This window comes from Polypterus senegalus, chromosome 14 (genome assembly GCF_016835505.1).
Source record: "Polypterus senegalus isolate Bchr_013 chromosome 14, ASM1683550v1, whole genome shotgun sequence".
NCBI lineage: Eukaryota > Metazoa > Chordata > Cladistia > Polypteriformes > Polypteridae > Polypterus > Polypterus senegalus.
In genome coordinates, this window is record NC_053167.1 from 74058011 (window position 1) to 74077341 (window position 19331).

The 19331-nt window shown below is 39.1% G+C and overlaps 1 protein-coding gene and 1 long non-coding RNA gene across 3 annotated transcripts in view; one reads left to right on the forward strand and one right to left on the reverse strand.

Moving 5' to 3' along the window:
• The window catches only part of LOC120514223 (volume-regulated anion channel subunit LRRC8D-like), a 68640-nt gene that overhangs the window by 39615 nt on the left and 9694 nt on the right, over positions 1-19331 (reverse strand). The gene's annotated exons all lie outside the window — the stretch shown is intronic.
• The window catches only part of LOC120514227, a 79605-nt gene continuing 62060 nt past the window's right edge, over positions 1787-19331 (forward strand). The window contains exon 1 of the long non-coding RNA XR_005630436.1: positions 1787-1843. This is a non-coding gene — a long non-coding RNA (uncharacterized LOC120514227). The remainder of the gene's footprint in view (positions 1844-19331) is intronic.

Sequence of the window (19331 nt, forward strand, 5' to 3'; positions counted from 1 at the left end):
TCACTGATATACCATCTTGCTAAATTTCACAGTAAACTTATATTACATTTACCTTTACTTTCCATTTACTTTTTTAACTGACAGCTTTATCCAAGGTGACCTATAAGAATTAAGATACAATTGGATGCAAGTCTTTTTATTCTTTCAACTATGGCAGAGGCACATGAAGTGACTTGCTCATAGTCATACAGTGTTAGTACCCTGATGTGAAGCCTTAACCATTATGCCTGAAACATATGCTACCACATATTTCTGATTTAATAGACTAAATATATGAAATTGTAACAGGAAATGATGAGAAATTATATAACTGAAGGTAAGAAAACTAGAAGCCACAGAGTTACTCTAGGCTATGGACTATGAATTATATCTTTAGGTGATTAATTCTGTTTTTCATCATTACAGACAATTCTCAGCAAACTGACATCATGAAAATTAAAAATAAATATATATATATATATATATATATATATATATACAGGTATATACACTCTCACTTCGCTCACCCACCTTCCAACCCGTCTCTCTGGGAGCGTGCTTCACGCTCGCCACTTCGCGTCTCTGCCGCTCGTGTTGTGAAGGGGGGCTGAACGCACGCTAAGGAGATGTGGATGAAATCAGCTGCTAGCTTGCAGATGCTGCTACCGATCTGCGTAATCTGCATGTCGCGCTGCGCGACGATCATTTAAAAGCCTGTACAGCAGCTGTCCTTTTGTCTCACTTCCTTGTCTCCTGGGACATTAAAGTGTCTTTGAGAAATTGTTTGTAAGTAGGCTGTGACGTGCAAGTAGTCTCATGTGACTTCAAAGTGTCTCCCCGAGATGATCACGTCTTGACCCAAAATTTATACATATGACAATAGGATGTTGGTGCAGGTGGGTAGTCTTGCTTTATTATTCGGGTCACTTAGATTCTCAGTGCCTGCTAAGTGCAACATGAATGTTCTATCCATGTTCACGCAGATTTCCCATGGGCACACTGAATTCTTCCTGTATTCCAAACACAGGTTAATCGGAAAACAACAATTCCTGCTGTGAGTGATTGTGGGAACTGTGGAGCAGAGGGGTAAGGCAAGGAAAAATGTGTCTTTGTCTGAAACATTATGGAGGGTACTGTATTTGCAATTTCTAGTTCACTAGGCTGGTTCAAGGCTTCAGGGAGCTGCAAAATATATTAGCAATGGGTACAAGTGGAGCCCTTTCTGGATCAAATGTCAGTCCATTACTGGGCATTGACATTCATTTAAGAGAAACCTGTACTCACAAGTCATTCTTTAGACTATGGGAGGAAGCCAAAATATCCAAAGAAAACCCAGTGAAACGCAAGGAGAGCATGGAAATGCCATGCAGAGGACTTCCAGTCAAATAAGTATCCAACAGAACTGTTTGGTGGGGTTTTACCCAATGCATTACTTTAATATATACTAAAACTGCCACGGACTATTTATCTGGAACATGACATTTTTAAAAAAATAATACTGGATTGCATACTAATTGTAAATTTTGTAATATGTAAAGTGACACAAAACAATGGTAAATGATTTTAACAAAATCAGAAAGCAAAAAGGAAAAAGCACAGTACTTTCCTCATCGCTCTTAACTTATTTGCCGTTAGCACAGGCAGGTCATGGAGAGTTAGCTTTATTTCTGTCGTTTCATTTAGTTAAATATTAGAGCATGCTCTACTCTCTGTAGGTTATGTAGTTAAACATTCACAATAATTTCAAACATTAACAGACCTCTTAGGCATATCCAGACTAAACAACATTATTCATAACAATGCTTGAAGGATAGGAAGTACACCTGATCTGGAAGAAAACACATTACCATGTACAGTAGTTAAGGTACTGTTTGCTCTTATGTAATTCACCTTAATGGTCAGTATTATATTTTTTCACTCTTCCTATCCTTATTCAAGTATTCTACATTGTCCTTGTGTGGTTATCCTACCACATTTTAAGATATGTACATTAGGTTAAATAGCTCTTTGAAATGGTCACAGTGTTGGGCTATGTTCTGTCTTTGACATGTTCCTGTTGCTGGAACAAGCTTTGGCTCTCTTCAACTCTGAACTGGATAAGCAGGTTAGAAAATGGATGGACTGACTACTTCTGGCCATTCTTTCATTTTCTGAACCCACAGTAGGACTGGGCAATCCTGATCCTAGAGGGCTGCAGTGCCTGAAGGTTTTTGTTTTAACTCACTGTTGTTTTTACTGAATTCATGGTTGAATCTAATGGTATTCTCTAGCTCTCAGTTTGGGGACTCAGAAATTAATAATGTGACTTTTATTTATTTTAAAATTTAAAAAGATGCCTACTGTCATGACTTTCAGTTTTTTTTTCTAATTTGCTTCTTTTTAATTCACTTGCTTGTCAGGAATTTTTAATTATTTACTGTTTTTTGTTAATAACCAGGACATTGATCATTATGAATCATACATAAGATAAAAGAGACAGCAGCTAATTAACTAAACTGATGCCATTATTACATGGTATACCCATGGGAAGGAAACCAGACTTGCAATGTCATCACAAAAAACAACATCTAAAGTATGCAAAATAATATCTGTATAAGACAGTGCTGTGGAGAGAAAAAGTTAAAATCAAAGTCTTTAGCCACAACCACAAAAGGTTTGCTTGGAGGAAAAAAAGAAGCAACATTTGAAGAAAATAACACTTTGGTACAGGAACTACAGTATTAAGTATGGGTGATAGATCTAGTGGCACAGGAAAAACAGCTCAGTTACAGGGAAGAATGACTTCCACCACATATGGCTGCTAAAATGGAACAACGGTTCAAAACACACCTCACAATCTACTATAAAGGAGTTCAAAAAACACAAGCTGAAGTTTTTGAAATGACCTTGCATTTCCCAGATTTGAACATCATTGAAAATCAGTGGGAAGATATTAAACATGCTGTGCACACAAGGCAGCCCTAGAAAATCTGACATTTGGGAGAAATCTCTAAGGAAGAATGGGGATAAATTTCCAAAACAAGAATTAAAAGGTTTATAGCTAGCTACAAAAAATGTTTGCAAGCTGTGATTTTTGCCAAAAGAGATGCTGCTAAGTACTGACTTAGCAGGGTGTCCAAGTTTTTGCAGATACTATATAATTCATCTAATGAATTGTAACTGTACATTAACATTTTCATAAACATGAAATTGTTTTAGTGTGTTTTCTGTTGAAGTTGTATTTACATTTTTTTTTACTTCAAATGTCAACAAAATATATAATTTGACTAGGGGTGCCAAAACATTTGCATGGAACTGATAATGTGTGCATAATTCACTTAAACAAACATCTATAAGAAAAAAAAGAAACAAACACTTGATTGGTTAATCCCCCAACCTGCTGCTCATTTTATTGATTTTTTCCTGAAAAGTAAAATACAGCTTGGAAGGAATTTCTGCAGAATGGTGACATGAAAATGAACAGAAAATCTGATTTAGGTGCATATTACATTAACTAAAAGATTTTGGTCCTAAGTAAGAAATTAATTCGAACAAAAGCCTCTAGTGATTGTGGCCCTCCATGTCAAGGAGTGCCCACCCTGATGTACAGAGCTGTGAGGAGCAATATTCTCTTCTAGCAACAATGGAATAAAGAACAAATCCAACATTAGATTGTACTCCAAGTCACGCCCGACTGATTTATATTTGCCAATCCGTGTCTGAAGTGCAAAAAAGTAACACATACTATAATTCTAAGAGGAAAAAACAAAGGAAATATGCAAACTGCACATGGAATGTACCAAATTGTAGAACTGAACCTGGGTCAAAATACTGTGAGGCCACAATACCACCTGCAGAGCCGTTGATGAAAGGACTGGTTGAATTAATAATGTGCAGCTAATCTTGCCTTCCACTGAATAAGATAAGCAATTGTGATTGAATCGTTAATGCAAAAATGCACAGCACTGTTTGTGTTTTACGGAAGAAAAGCAAATATACAGTATTTATATTATTATATATTTATACTTATATTTTATATATTTTCAGATCCCAGAATATTCTGATGGCGTGTGCTATCATTTTGCTGTTTTATTTATACCTAAACTAGGGGGCTCCACCCCTGCCCGCTTTGCTCGCCCACCCCCGGGTTTGGTTAACCAGATATACAATTTTAAGAGATTGTTATTTTCATGGAAATAGTTACAAATGCATTTTTTTCACTTGTACTTTAAAACTTCAGTAAAAACAATACTTGGAATTGACTTTTCTTCAAGGTCACACTGAATTTTGATTCCGTGTTTGGACTTACATCCAATTACATGACACTGCAATGTTTAACTGCCTGTGAGTGAATATCATTTCTTTCTCTCTAATAAATAAAATGGCTTTTTCAAATGTTTGTCCATGCTGTTTCTTCTTCGCTTAGTCGTTGACATGTCATTTAGAACGTATAAAATTATTGTCCTGATAAAATTTATGAGCTGAGAGCACAGGAAGTGTGTCTGCCAAAAGCATCCACACGACTGAGAGGTTAGATGACCGTGGCCTTGTTTGAAAATAGCTGTAAGTAGAGCGTGACTTGAAAGAATCTCATGTTACAAGTCTCCATCTCACGGGACTTCATACTGTGCCACTGTTTTTGGAATCTTTTAATGCTCGCTGGCAACACGAATTAGACAATCTACAAGTCTCCGACTTAAAGTTTAAATCTGAACAATATACTCAATCTCCTTTCGCTGTTCCGTTATTTCATCAAGTAATAATTTCCGTTTGTTTGCGCTAATGCGATTTTTGCTATCCTTTTTTTGAGACTTTCGAATTTTCATACTTCCATTATCTCTAATCTGCTCTGCATGTGTACCGCGGCAACATTTTTTAATTCTTTATGACGTTCTACTTTGTCATCTACTCGTTGTCCTTTATTTCCAGCCCCGGCGTGGATTTGTCTCACGACACGTATAAGTGTCTCTCTGATAAAATCACGTCTCATCTCCTTCCAAGATTTTTTTTATAATAGAGAGATACAGTATATACAACAACTTTATACTTAGGACCAGCTAAACACACAAAGGTGCTCTTACTTACACATATCTAGCTGCTAATTGTTAATACACTGGCTTACGTGGAAGCAAATGTTAAGAATCAATTGCAGGAAACACATTTTAACTATAAAAAGGATGACAAAATGTGTTCTCTCCTGGTTAGTTACTCAAATGCGGCAATTCATGTCATGAACAATTAATTAAACGCAGAGTCTAAATAAATAAAGAGATGCAATTCTGAAGAAGTCTGCAGCCACACAGGATGAAGTTTAAGATGCTGTATACTGTTTAACTCTTTGAGTTTGGCCGAATATTTTTTTCCAAAAAACTCTAAAAAGCACACAAAGCGTTGGTTTCACACATAAGTCAACAATAAATGTCTGTTGCTATGTGCTGTGGCTGCTGTTGGTGCATGTTCGTCATGTTTGGCAGCATTGGCTACGTTGGGGTCACCTCGATGGTCAGCAGGAATACACGGTGGGCCAGCTACCTGGCTGTCTTCACACAGCAGGTGGGTGGTGGTTGCAATGTGATGCAGTATGGTTTGTACCTCTTGTCATCATAAGTGGTTGTCCTCCCAGGCAAACGCTGCTGTAGGCACATCAGCTACACAAAAGTGTTCAGCACCATAATCAGCTGGAGACCGATCAGATGATGCTGGTACCTCACTTTCATTTTTGACATCCATCTCCAGATCACTTGGATCAAACTCTGAATCCAACAAGTTGAAGTCCAATTCAACAAAATTATGTAAAATGTCCATGGAGTATTTTGCTTTGCACATTCGCTTTGGTCTCTCAGCAGATGTCGGTGCCATTTTGGAGGTTGTTTGCTCTTCGCTACTCATGCACACATAGGGAATAGTGGTTAAATCAACACAGCCATGTAACTCTGTTTCTAGCAAAGAGAGTCAAACTAAAATGTAACAGTGAGTTTTGTTGCAGTTTATAGCTGATTACCATCCTCTACTCCTGAATTTTGACAAAAGTCGACATCAACCCTAAAAGAGTTAAAGGCAGATTTGTATACATGCTAATGCAGGCTAGCACATGTCTGCACAGTGTGGGTCAAAATAAGACAAAGTAGTCTATTGGGGGAAGGCCATGATACATTCTTAAACAGACATCCAGAATTATAAGGGCCTGTCAGTACACATTGGAATACTTGGAAAAAGGGTTATGTTTTGGAGTTTTGTTTTTTTTTCTGCCAGACAGGAGAAAAGTAAAGTACCTCTTACATGTTCCTTTAATGCTGCTAAAACTTGTGATCACTTTGAAATAGCAATTCTTACCGAGATACGTCATCATCAGCAAAGCATCTGGAAACTTGTGTCTCAAAGAATCTAATTTCAAGGCTGTCTTTTATAATCTTATTACAGCACACATCATTCAGCCAATAATTCTCAAAGCTTTTAGACATATTTTTTTTAATAATTGCTTTGTCTAATTTCTATACCCAATAGTACAAATGGTTTAGATATCAAATGAAAGGAATGTTTTGTCTAAAACATTTCACAAATATGATAGCAGACACATTAAAGTCTTGGACTTGCAACACCATATTTTAAATTTTATCATAATCATAAGACCAAATTCAGTTTACTTTTCATTAATTAATTAAACCATGGAATACATATATTACATTATTCAGCTGAACCAAATAAGTATACTGTGAACTGAAGAAAAATGAGTGCAGTGTTCTTTCCTATAATGCAACTGTACATTCTAGCTATTGGCAAATCATACTTTCTGAAGATAAGCACTGTCATGTTGGGCAATTTAACCCTCCACAGCTCATAATTTCCTGTTCAGCCATGTTTTAAAGTTCTCCTAGGTGTTGCTGTTTATTACACTAGCTGACTATGTGTCCAATGTATTGTAACACTGCACAATGCCTGCCGGCGCTGACCCAATGGGGCCATGCGCATTTCAAGCTCTTTTCGTAGCTTGCTACCCTTAAAAGTACTGCTGGCTTTAAGACACAGCAAGGCAGAAAAAGGTATGACTTTGCAGAGTTGCCGTTTTCATAAGTGCTCCTGCTACTGATTATGTAATGCAAGCTCACACTTTGGTAACTCGTCCCTGGCCGATGTAACTTGTCCAGTGGCATTGCAGCATTTATTTGTTCTCCCAAAACTTTTACAAAATTTACTTCTTGATCAACTTCCAAGGTCCATTACTTCTTTTTAATTTGAAACACTTTTTTAGGCTGTCACTCAAATTACTTTGGGTGTAAAAGACTTTCAACTTCTTCAGTCTTTCCTGATAGTCCATACTCACAGTCTGGTAAGGAGTTGTCATTATTGTTATACAGCAATAATACAGACAGCAGAATCCAGACAGAAAAACCTTACAAAGGTTAGGGTTAACCACAGGAAAAAAAAACAAAAATGGAAATCGAACCGGTTGCGCTGCTGCTTTGCAGTTAGGAGACCAGGGTTCACTTCCTGGGTCCTCCCTGTGTGGAGTTTGCATGTTCTCCCCGTTTCTGCATGGGTGCTCCGGTTTTCTCCCATAGTCCAAAGACATGGAGGTTAGGTGCATTGGCGTACCTAAATTGTCCCTAGTGTGTGCTTGGTGTGTGTTTTTGTGTGTGCTCTGCGGTGGGCTGGCACCCTGCCCGGAGTTTGTTTCCTGCCTTGCACCCTGTGCTGGCTGGGATTGGCTCCAGCAGACCCCTATGACCCTCTGTTAGGATATAGCGGGTTGGATAATGACTGACTGACTGACTGAAATCAAAGCTTTGTTTTACTGGAATTACTGACTGTTTTTACTGACATGCCATATTTTTTATTTACACTGTATTTAGATGTTAAGACAGTTTAATTATGTCCTTACTCTATAGAGCAGAGCTTCCGGCTCAGCATTTATGGTCATATTTGCAGCATAACTCAAGTTTTCAGTGGGGTGAAAGCATTTACTCTCTTTAATTGTTGTTTTCACTGCCAGTATCCCTTTCAGCATGTCAGATGATAGTCAATTTCTAATGTCAGACTTTATCAAATTCTTATGTGAAAATATACATTTCACTTCCACTGTGCTGTGTGGTAAAGAAAAAACACTCTTTAAAGTCCTTGACAGAGAGGGAAAATGTGTTTCTCTACCAAGGGTTTGGACAAGAGATACTATTATAGTTGCCAGTACTGGTCAACTGCCACATCTTGAGTGATATTCGACATGCCAGTAACTTGATACTCCAGGAATTCCTTTTCTATTTGGTCAAGTTCATTTTCATTCACAATCTATGGGAAGAAGCATGCAAGCTAGACAACAATCACTTGAGCTTGCTGAAACCGAGTTGTATTGGAAGGACTCTTGCTAGCTTCAATACTTCATTGTTGACCGACATATGTGCACTGGACACTGAATTGACATAAAACTGTATATCAGCATTCATAAACCTATCAATTGCTTACTTATCCTGATCCTCCAGTAGTAGTATCCTACCCTGCTTCACCTGATATTTTTCTGAGACTATGATGTTAAATTCTGTAAGATCTTCAGCAGACAGATTAGCTATTGCAGAAGGTTTAATTAGATATGAGAGCAGTGTTATAAGATCTTGTTGAAATTAGTAAAAAGTGTGGCTAAGTGTGGCTAAAAACCATCAGACCATTGCTGAGATATCCATTCCACAGAAACCAATCAGTCATTTTCATCTGATGACTTAAAGTAACTTATAAGGGCATGATACTGATGAAGGATCCTATGCATACATTCAAGATAACTGAGCCATCTAGTGGAACAAGGCTTCAGTATTTTCAGTTTATCAGCCTCGAGCTCTTTGTAAAGCTGCTTTCGTTTGCAACTGTTTGAAAAGTGGCTGAATATATATCGGCAGAGCTGCTGTAATGTTTTGGGCAAAGCTTTATATGCATCAGATGAGAAGGGCGCTGCAACGTGACAGCAGGAGTGCATGTGAAACACGCTGCGCTACAAGCCTTGGATCGCGAAAGTATGATGGTTTTTGTCCCGATTATCACATTAGCTCCATCAGTTGCAATTGCATTTTATTAGTGGAATGCTGTCTTCCAGAAAACAGCTCAATATCACATTGAAATTAGTGTCGGAGTCACCTTTTTCTATATCTACCATACGATAAAAGCGAAATTGCACTTTACCTTGTTCAAGGTCCAAAAAAAAATAAATAAATAAAAAATACAACCATTGCAAGTTTCAAATCTACTAATATCCGTAGATTCATCCAGTTGAAGAGTATGCGGCTCTTTTCTGAGTCTATTCGCTAAACCAGCCTCAGTTCTTTGCTTAAAGCATTCTTTAGTATAGAGGACTTGGGGCATTAACACCTCCCATTCTTAACTATTTTCGAGTCGGGAAACCAGTCGCCAGCGCATTCTCTGGGGTCACCCAGCATGCTGAAAGTTAAACTGTTCTGTATAACAAAGTTGACCATCTTCAGTTATGTGTTTGTTACTTTGTGCTTCAAAATATCCTTATTTTAGGGCGCTCTTTTGCAAGAAGATGAGCTATTCCCGATCGCTGCGTCCTTGCCTTTGCATTCGCGTCTTGCTTCATACTACTAACGTGGCAACGCACATCTCTCACACCACCTGACTCACTAGAAAGTGATTTTTGTATCATATGCAGAATGTAGGTTTACTGTTGTGCTTTTCCAATCGTATCCATGGCATAAAATGGGGGTCCTTCGTCCAAGCTGATTGAAATGAGCACTAATTTTTTTGGTCCATTTTTCCAATTTCGGTGACCTTTCTCCTATAATCTTTGATGACTGAATGATGACATTGACCGATTAGGACACTTTCAAATCATCATGGCAGGCTTCGTTCTGTGTAGGCAGCTGCAACGCAGATTCATTGATCTACAGTACATATCTATCCATTGTGAGACATGCCTGAACACCACCAGACAGACACCAGATCTTTATCAAAAGGCACGTTTTATTTTCTCCCACTTTGCACAACAGTCCCGCACAACACACTGTGCTCCTCACACCAATCACCACCCCTTCGGGCTTCTCTCTCTGTAATTGGACCGCCTTTCCTCTCTCCACGGGAGCCTTGTCCCACTCCCACTCCCGACTCTAGCTCCCAGACTGTAGGAAGGTGGGCCCTTTTATTCTCACCCGGATGTGCTCCAGGTGCTCCCTCTGACGACACTTCCTGGTGTGGCGGAAGTGTCGGGAGAGCACTTGGAAGCACTCCAGGCATTCCTGGAGGGATCCTCCTCCATCTTCCCGGGTGTGGCGTAAGTAAATCAGTCCCGGACCCTCTTAGACTCAGGGCGCCCCCTGGCGGTGGCCATGGGTCCCAATAGGCGTGAGCCTCCTTGTTCTTCTCCCGTGGTGCTCCTCTGATCCAGGGCGGTTGCCCCCTAGTGGCCTGGAGGACGTACATGTCACCTCCCGGTCCTTCCAGGCGTTCCGGCAGGGTCGCAGCCCAAGCGACTCGCCACACCATCCATCCATTATCCAACCTGCTATATCCTATATACAGGGTCACGGGGGTCTGCTGGAGCCAATCCCAGCCAACACAGGGCACAAGGCAGGAAACAAACCCCAGGCAGGGCGCCAGCCCACCGCAGCGATCTACATATCACAAGTTATATTTACACAACCTCTTAGGATCCATTTGTATAGTAAAATTGCACAAATTTCTTGACACACAAGTTCACTGGAACGTTTAGTTCGCTGAAAGTGACACAGCTATTTATGGACTGTGATTTTTTTATTTTTAATTTTTTTAAGCACGGACAAGTTGAATTTGGTACATTTTTTACGGACTGTTCGTTAATTTAAAAAACGGTTGGCAACCCTACTTAGCAGACAACCTTAGACACTAGTTGGCAACAGAAAGCCATTATAGCACTAATAAATAACATGTAGAAGGGGCAGCAAGAAGAAATCAATGCCCTGGTTTTAAAATCACTTACGTTACTTAAAGAGAGCCTTCTTCTCATCTGCTGTCACAGGTGCACACTCTACTTGTAAAATAATGGTCTCTTAAGATGCAAACGCTTATTTGTTATATTACAGTATATTAAGATTAACTACCATAGTCTTAGCACAATCCTGTGTGGGTTCTATAAGCATTGCACCCAACCTTCACACCATGGTATGACTTAATATATCCTGTAAGATGGGGTTTTCTGCTAAGAAACCTTTTACCTGCAAGTTTAGTATAAAAGTGAATAATGGTGTATTATTTAAGAAACGTTTTGTAAAATTAACAAAAAGGTTAGTCAGCACAGCTCTCCCTCAACTGAGCACATTGCTTAATTTAAAAGATGTTATACTACAAAAAACCTAAACTCAAAAACACAGTAAACAGAGTTATCAAATGTTCAATGCATGTGGTGCTGTGGGGTACAAAATCTGTAAATTTTGGACTCATTTGTTCAAGACAAAACAACAAATGAACTTAATATTTGCATGAACAGTTAAGATCAAAGGCAACCTGTTTTCCTAAATCACAGTACCATTTGTTTGAATTGACCAGCAATTGAGGTGATACCTCAGGCTATTGATTACTTTAAAACCTGAGATCTCGGACAACAAGTTGCTAAATTGGTTTATGGCCTAGGAAAGGAAGACATGTCAGTAGTACTAAGCAACATCAAAAGTTTAATTGTTTGGGAAAAACGGACGTACTACAGATTAAAGAATCTGAGCAAATCCATTCATCATATTGACAGCCAGCCAATCAGGTGTATCTAACCGCGTAGAATTTTATAATAAAAATGCCTTGTCTGAAGAGCAACATTAGGGATGAAGACATTAGGAGAAGAGAACAGAGCAATGTCAGAAGAGAATAGAGAGACATCAATGTGTGGACGTTTCCATTTGATCGTCAAAAAAGCATCTAATGAACAACTATGAGTGCTAGATCACAAGCCACCTGCGACATTCATCCTTGTCATCTTTTAACTTTTCTTAAGCTCTTTCTAAAGACTATATATATCCAGACTTTGCTATCTACATTTTCTTTTATGCTTTTCTCTACCAGTATATAATAAATACCACACTGCTTTTAACGTTCTATATTTTGTGTTCAAATTTACATTGATTGAAGTACTGTAATAAGGTAGATATCTTTGAGCTCCTGGAGCAGTGAGGAAGTGCCATATGATCCAAGCTGCAAGGTTTATCGAGCTGCAGATGAAGAGTTCTGTCCAGTAATGAACAGCGCTTTAAAGTAAAACATTCACTGGTTGATAAATGGCCTATAGCCAGTGATGTTTGTTTGTTTGAATATGTTCTTGGAGACCAAAGGTAATATTTAGGTCTGAGATATATGTAAGACATCACACGTTGTTTGAAAAAGCGGACTGTGCATGTGTTATTCATATGAACGATACTTGTGTGGGTTAAAGTTCTAGGGAATAACGTGCATGTGTTTATGTCTTTCATACAGTACTTTTGTGGTTAGGGTTTGTGTGTGTATGGGCATATCAATGTATGTGTGTGTTAATCTTAAAGTGCAACAGCAGACCCACTCGGCAACGAACCTGACCAGTACATTTACCCTTAAAGTAAATAGACAAAGGGTAAGTAGAGGGAAATATCACGAGAATACATATGGCCTTGTTGATAATAAACCAAAAAGTTTCCAGTGAAATCCCTGCATCTGACACATCATGTGACTCATCTTGAACAATCCCCAAACTCAAATAATGTCATGGAAGCCAAAATGGTCAGACAAATGGTACACATAATACAAAACAAATCAGAAAATGGACAAAAAACAAATGGCCTTACAATACAATCTTTGCATGTTTGTCATATTAAAAAGGGTGCTTTCTGCACTTTCCAACTCAAGAATAAGAATAGTGGTCTCAATATAACATCCCCAGTACTTTCTGACATCTCTTTTTTACCTACTTGTCGAGATCTTGCCAAAATTAACTCTCCAGGCAGCTATCAGGTCTGGTCACAAACTGCTTTTAATCCCTGGCCAGAAACTACTTCTATGAAAAGCCTAAAGACCATTCCCAGGTTCAGGAATGTCTGAGCCCCAGGTGATCCATGATCACAAATTTAGGTGTGAAAATGGATTCCAATTTAAAACTTGATAGCCATGTGGACGCAGTGGTAAAATCTTGTTTTTTTCCAGTTGAGGCGGCTGTCAAAAATCAAGCCTGTTTTGTCTAAGCGTAACCTTGAAACAGTGATACATGCTTTTATAACATCTTGTCTAGATTACTGCAATGTGCTTCTTTTTGGAATTAGCCAGGCCTCCATTGCTCGCCTACAGCTGGTGTAACTGGCACAAGAAAGCATGAGCATATTACCCCGATTCTGGCTTCCCTTCACTGGCTTCCAATTCGTTTTCGAATCCATTTTAAGATCCTGTATTTGTTTTTAAATCTTTTAATGGGAGTGGCACAGTGGGTAGTGCTGCTGCCTCGCAGTTAGGAGACCCGGGTTTGCTTCCCGGGTCCTCCCTGCATGGAGTTTGCATGTTCTCCCTGTGTCTGCATGGGTTTCCTCCGGGTGCTCCGGTTTCCTCCCACAGTCCAAAGAAATGCAGGTTAGGTGCAATGGTGATCCTAAATTGCCTCTAGTGTGTGCTTGGTGTGTGTGCCTTGCGGTGGGCTGGCGCCCTGCCCGGGGTTTGTTTCCTGCCTTGCGCCCTGTGTTGGTTGGGATTGGCTCCAGCAGACCCCCATGACCCTGTAGTTAGGATATAGCGGGTTGGATAATGGATGGATGGATCTTTTAATGGTTGTGCCCCACTTCATTTGCTGGAACTGCTCCACCCTTACGTACTGTCTCGCTCTCTCAGGTCAGCAGACCAAATGCTTTTACGTGTTCCCAAGGCACGATGCAAACTCCGAGGTGATCGGGCTTTTTCAGTTGCAGCCCCAAAACTCTGGAACGATTTGCTGTTGCACGTTAGGCAGGCTCCTTCGCTAGTTGTCTTTAAATTCTATTTAAAAACATATTTTTACTCTCTGGCTTTTAACCCAGTATGATATGTTGGCTATCTGTATACTTTTTATTAAGAATCTCTTCAGTTCTTATATGTTTATGTTTTTCTGTTTCATTTACCCTTTGGTTTTGTGTGTCTGATATGTTGTTTTTTTTTTTTATTGTACAGCACTTTGGTCAGCCTTGATGTTGTTTTTAAAGTGCTTTATAAATAAATAAATAAATAAATAAAAAATACTTGTAATTTACAAATAATAAAAACCACTTAAAAGGCAGGGCCAAAACAGTTTAGCCATCCATTATAAAGCAATAGATCTGGCCATTGCCACCTACTGGCCTAAGGCACTTGTTGTTCTCACTGTCCTCCACTTACATTAATGCCTCAGGTGTCATTAACTCTGGAGCTCCATCCATTTTGCTGGAGTATCTAGCGTCACTACCAATAGTGTCATTGTCACTGCACAATGATCAGGGCATGTTATGGCTCATTTGCCTGCAGCTGAAATTCTCCCACTAAGCAATCTGTGTCAGAGCATAATGCTAAAGTGGATACTGTATTGTTAAGATGACGGAATGAGAACTGGAGTGACATCAGGCTATGGCTGACAAGTCGGGGCTTCCAGGTAAGTTAAAGATTTGGATCTACCATGCAGTTCTCTCAAGGATCGTGTGGCCCATGCAGGTACTGTATATAAGGTTCCGCTGTTAAAGGCTGGGCTTTGAAAGGAACTCGTGCAGGTGGTTAGGGGCTCAGGTGTTTATGCAGCAACACCTTCTACATGTGGAGCAATAAACTTAAACTCCTGATCAGCAGCATGACTGAGGCACTGCAATGTAAGGAGTCCAGTTTCCCTAAAGTCTCTCAAGTTGGGATTGAGGTGAGAACAAGGAGAAAGTGGAGGGCCGAGGTGGCTATAGAGCTGGCTGAGTCATGGTGGCTTCACAGGGAGCCCAGTGAAGCAAGTGGTAACTGGGCAAGCTGGATTGGGTGCTTTCCATCTGTACAATGTTAGGATAAGACAGAGGCTGGTCTAGGAAGAGGTGAAAGCTGGGGCTGAGGAATTGTGTGCCAGCACAATGGTGAAGATAAAACTGTAAGGAGCATAGACAAGATAGAATCAACAACAACAACTTAGTTTTTTGTACAGCGCTCTTCAATGGGTACAGGTGCAGAGCACAAAGAACAACTCTCAGTTAAAATACAAGTATAGTTTATACTAATTGCTAAGCACAGAACTGGTACACATATAAATGCAGATGTGTTAAAACACACAAAGAACAAGGTAGAAATTGATTTAGCATAAATTGAATCTCTGTCCATCAGGATCTGGACTACTAGATATCTTGGACATAGTTATGGAAGGCTGAAATTCACTGCATAAAAATAGTAGTCCAGTAAGTCTACGACGTGCTCCTCAATCGAATTAACTGCTACAGGTGGGGCAAAACTGAAACTCCGACATGCTATTTGTGAACTAGGACAAGGATACTGAAGAATATTCTTAGCACCTGCCCAAAAACCCTGGGAGAGGGGTGCATCAGTGGCACCATGATCAACTGCATAAGACGGCAGCGGATACCATCAGCTCAGCCATCATTCAACACAAGCAACACTGGTCAGTGCAGAGGGATATTTACTTTGTTAAAGAGGTGAATACTGGTTGAAATGAGGCCCGTGTGGGGTCTGAACCATTTCCTCGTGTCTATGCAGCTCTAAGTTTGATGAAGCTAGTCAGAAAATGGAAAGGTGAGAGAGTGACTTGGGAACTATAATGGTCATGGTAAAAAGCAATCTTCTCTGATTATTTCCTATTTAATATATGCCATGAAAGGCCTCACGTGTAAGGGTTTTTCTTTTCAATTTTCTTTACAAAGATGACTCATCTATCTAGATAATATTGGAATGTGAGCAAGTTAAACAAGTTTATGTTTTTATTTTTTGTCATGGAAGTTTTTTTGTTCTTTTCCAAGTGGTGATCTTCTGCCAGAAAAAAGTTATCTTTATGCCTGAGTGCACAGCTTAAAACACTAAGGTATTCGTGCTGAAACATCAATGGCAGCCTTGAAGTTTTGTATCTCTAAATCCCCAAGCTCTTCAGTGTTACCTCAAAATCTGCTAATATTTAGATGAGGTGCAACAGAACATCCGCTCAGCTTAAAACACGGTGCCTAAAAACCTAATTAAAATGGAAAACAGGAAAACACTCAGCAGTTTATTATAACTATCACTGGCAGGCTCACTTACATAGAAGAGCAAATGCAGCAGTTTTACAATTCTCTTTCTGCCTAAATGTGAAACGTTCATCCTTTAGCACAATAGTGCAGTGCCATTTTGCACTTTCTGTAATCTTCTGCAATAGTTATGGAGATGGGAAATAGTTTCTCCCACCTTTATTGGTTTGAGAGAGGCGAAGAAAGTTGCCTTTGACGTTAGTCTAAAGCAGCAGTAAATTTTATATTTGTTAATAAAGTGGTTGCTTTCAAACCTTTTTATTTGAAAGCACATAAAAAGTTGACTTCATGAACGTGGAATGTGTAGATCAGCATGGTCCTGGAGCACAACGTTTCAGTGGAACCAGTCCCTTAATCAGAAGGTAATTTGTGACAGATTGCCCAAATGATAGGGAAGCTGTGAATGGCAGGTGTGCAAGGAGGCCGGGTAGGGATTGCAATAGTAGTTGCATACTCATGAGTTGGGATGTTAAGACTGCAATGATAATGGCTCCTTGTCTGGTCATATCAGTATTGTTGGACAGTCATCACTTGGATACACCACAATAACAAGAGTGACAGTGGGAGACAATAACCAATAGAACACAAGTGGCAGCATGGTGGCTTGTTATTTTTTATACATGGAAATGTGCAACCAATTATTATTAGGGAAGAGGCCCAGGAGTTTACCAGGCTCCTTAAATAGCAGATGGGCCTTGGGAGTGCAGCAGCCATTGGGACTGCCAGAGAGAACTTTAAATGCATGACCAAAGGACTTCAGCATTGCATGTAGATTCCTAGAAATGCTCCCTGGAGGTAACTTTGAAGTAGGCTCAAACTAAGGGTATAAAGTCAATTCTTTCCCACCAGTTTATTGAACTAGGATAGAAAGCAGAGAAGGTTCAACACTGAGTTGTAAGTTGTCAGGATCTCAGGTCAGTTTAGACTGGCTTTAGGTCTCACATGATTTTAAATTTGGTTTGTAGGTATGTCTGTATAAAGAGCCACAAGATTATCTTTTTGTCTGTCTGTCTGTTGACGTAAAGTGACACAGCTACTCCATTCAAATTTGGTACTCTTATTCTTCCTCAGGGAAACTTGTTTGTAAAGTTCAGTTTCCATTGAGATGTTTTAATAGAGTGCGCTACAATATATTTTCAGCATTCAAAAACTCCCACTTAAAAAACACTGGCAATTTTTCAAAATCATGGATGTTAAAATAAGGCATTCCGTGCAACTCATTAATTTACTCTTTCAGATTTGCCATGAGATACGTTATTTCAGTTTGTATATTTTCTTCTTCTCCCACATACGTTACCCTCTCCTGAAAGCAAACCAAATTTTCAATGAAAGTTATTAAAAAGTCCAAAAAAGTTGATTACAACATAGACTTAACTCTCCATCAGGTACAGGTAAAAATTTTATATTTATGAAATATGAACTGCAAATAGCCAGGGAGCATCTGCAAACAAAAACTAACAACAGTATGTCAATCGATGCAATTTTTACATCACTTGACTTGGAATCTGGTGTGTATGAAAACTATTTTAGGTACCACACACTCACTCAGTTGCTAATTACATGATTGTTAATGTTGACACTGAAATGCAATCAAAATTAATAAGATGCCTATGAGAACAGCCAATAAACAGGCAAGGAATCGTAACCAGAAGACTAATTGAGTGATCATCAAAGCCAAAACATAACTTTTAATCAGAATCTATAAAACTTAGATAATTGTAGTTTGTCACGCCAAACTTTATACAGTCGCACCAATGATGTAATTTGCTGAACCTCAAGGACCACTCTCTGTGGAAATCATAGGTGCAAAAGGGTTAGCACAACACAAAGTAGCAAGAACCGGAAGTATATAAAAATAAGAATGAACTGTTTAAAAATAAATAATATAATATGCAAATTAATAAAGAGAAAAAACATGAGTCAAGGAAGAAGTCATTACAATGGTATTGTAAAGTGCTATTAAAAAGATGTATTTTTATATACTCTACTAATATATTAATCACATTCCGTTATCACTGTTATTTTTAAATGTGACTTAATGTTATTAAAATATTTAATAAACTATGGGGTTCGCTCCCTGCTCATTTCACTCACCAACCCCCAACAGTGTGCGCTAAACGCCAGCCACTTCGCTTTTCTGCCACTTGCGTTGTGAAGAGGGGGGCTGAACGCACCCCAAGGAGACGTGGTTGCTCTTCTGAAATGGTGATACAGTGGGATACAAATAGTTTTTTGTTTACCTCCTCTTTGCTCGAACTGCTGCAGCAGCGGCGGCGGCGTGATCTGCATCTCATGTGGTGCTTCAAACATTTAAAACCCTGTACAGCAGCTGTCCTACTCTTTGTCTTTTATTGCCGGCCCGGTGTGTGGTTAAATCTCTTGGCACAAAGTCTCATCTCTCGGGACGTGAGTTCTTGATATTTTTTAGTTTATAATTTAAAAACAGAATAAGAATCTGAAAATCTAACAACATCACATTAAAGTTTGATAATTCTGAAAAGAATGATACCAAACATACCTATGTAGGATTTAAAATAAGCCAGATTTAAAGTGTGACAAAAAACGTGACATAAAAATGTCACATAAAATCACTGCACAAAATCGTTGCACTTTTAGGCTTAAGATTTTATGTATATATAGTAGATAAAAATATGAGTCCTGTGTCTTTGATGAAAACCTCCCCAGCTTTCAAAACAGTTAACCAAGTTCCCAGATGCAGCTACACACATTTTCTACCTTTGTTTTATATGTACTGTTTACATTCTTTTGTGTGGTTTTGTTGGTGAAGTCAAATCAAAACATCCATCCATCCATTATCCAACCCGCTATATCCTAACTACAGGGTCACGGGGGTCCGCTGGAACCAATCCCAGCCAACACAGGGCACAAGGCAGGAAACAAACCCCAGGCAGGGCGCGCAAACACACACACACTAGGGACAATTTGGATTTTAGAATCGCCAATGTCTGGCTAAATTGCTGCCTGCAACAGTTAATACCAACATATGGACAGCTGCTGCTTTTAGACTTTCTGAGAGGTATTGCACATAATGTGGAGCTATAAATTGCACAGTTCACAGTTACTCTTTTATTGACATAGTTTTGTGGTTTCCCTTTATTTGTGTATAGCATTTCTTTTCACACTAAAAATCACAATTCACATCAGGCTTAAAAATCTACATTAAAATTAGAT